Genomic DNA, 1,726 nt, shown 5'->3' with positions numbered 1-1,726 from the left:
GTTGCTGCAAGGATTAGATGAGGTAATGCATGTAAAGCATTTATAGCGGTGCCTGGCACACACTAAACACTCAAAATCAGCTATTTTTAAAATTATGACATGATGATGGTGTTGGACTAGCTTAGTGGGTTTTAAACCTTAAACCTTGGAACCTTTCTCCTAACATATTTGGAACTTCAGTGGGTGAAAAAGGTCACATTGAGCTCTTTTGGTTGGAAGGTGGAGACTCTGAGCCTTGCCACTTTAGCATCCCCCTTACCCAGGCCTGCCTCCCAGCTCCCCGCACCCCAGGCACCTCTGCAGAACCTTTAAGCTCCAGGAAACCCAGATTGAAAGCAATTATCCCAGAGGATCTCTGAGGTCCTTTTCAGTTGCTCCTTTTAATCCAATTCTTGCTTCAGACGCTTGAGTTTATATCTGGAAGAGCTTTCTTTGACAGCTCAAAATCCATTTTCCAAAAGCATCAACTGAACAAGGCCCTGGGGGACAGTGTGGTAAAGGCAAACCAAGGCAGATATGGAGAGGTGAGGAAGGTATTTGAGGAACAATCCTGACTGCAAAAACCCACAAACAACCAAATACCACCATTATGGTTTTTACTTTAAGTCAATACATTTTTATTTAAGGAATTTTACATGTGATTCATTCCACTGTCCATCAGGGTCACCTTAGTTCTTCCAAATCTTGAGTCAAGATTTATCTTCAAGATAGGCCTGTCTAGAGATTCATGCTTAATCCACAGTCGTTCTGTCCATCTTAGTTGGGCTTCTTTTATCTCCACTTGAATACAGACATACTGGAAATACTTTAAAAACTTCCTACCCAGAATCTTTAGGGTCTAGTTCTTCAAATAATTCACTTTAGGGCCCTAGCAGTTGAATTGTGGAAAGCATATTGCTATTTTGGCTAATGAGCACAAATGTATTATTCTTTAATATTTTTCTAATGTTGAAGTTGTGTTGCATCCCATTTTCACTCGTGACCTTAGCAGAAATGTTACAGGTCTCATTGTCACCACAGTGATGTGTTTGCTGTGATGGAAACATAGCTTGTTTCTCAATGTAGCCCCATTAACAATCTCGGGATGGCATGATCAACAGTGCCTATTCTCCTTGAGAATGGGGCATCACCTTCACAGTTGTTAGGATAAGCTATGCAGATGTGACTGCCTTCTTTCGTCACAGTCCAGGATAGTTTCTCATTCTTTTTTCTCGAGATGGTCAGGCGCTGTCATTGCCCTGTGTGCAGTGTGCCATGGGTGTCTCTTCTCTACTTAGGAACTGTCTTATTTCCTCACCTCTAATCTGAGAATAGCAGATGACCAAAAAATCAATATTGGATCTATCAAAGGGAACTGAGTATGGGCACCCCTATGTGGCCTGCTTCAAGCTGGATTCAATGATGACCCAAACAGATGTAGATCCTGACCATGCGGATGTTATTGTCTAGGGGGAAAGATCAATTAGTGTAAGTGTGATAGGGATCAGGACTTGAAAGATAAAATTCCAACATCCAGAACAACCATTGTGGGACCCTATAATCCACAAAAAGTAGGGATTTGCCTTCAGGATCTACTAGGGCTGAGCCTTGGTAGGACCCTGAGAAACTTCATCTTGAGGTCCTGAAATGGAAGATCTCTTTGCTTCCTGGGACCCCAAGACCCACTGCAGAGTTCTGCCTGGCTTTTCAGCATATACAGAAGGCTGGCTGCTTGTTGTGTACACTG

General features: G+C 42.6%; 1 non-coding gene across 1 annotated transcript; it reads right to left on the bottom strand.

The window, feature by feature from the left end:
* Positions 1–991: 991 nt before the first annotated feature.
* LOC114672531 (small nucleolar RNA SNORA1) lies at positions 992–1,126 on the bottom strand. Its single transcript, XR_003722937.1, has one exon. It is a non-coding gene; the product is annotated as a small nucleolar RNA SNORA1 (small nucleolar RNA).
* Positions 1,127–1,726: the final 600 nt, after the last annotated feature.

The sequence above is a fragment of the Macaca mulatta genome, chromosome 14 (assembly GCF_049350105.2).
Source record: "Macaca mulatta isolate MMU2019108-1 chromosome 14, T2T-MMU8v2.0, whole genome shotgun sequence".
Lineage (NCBI taxonomy): Eukaryota > Metazoa > Chordata > Mammalia > Primates > Cercopithecidae > Macaca > Macaca mulatta.
The sequence above is the reverse complement of the archived record's forward strand: the minus strand, read 5'-3'. Positions and strand labels throughout refer to the sequence as shown.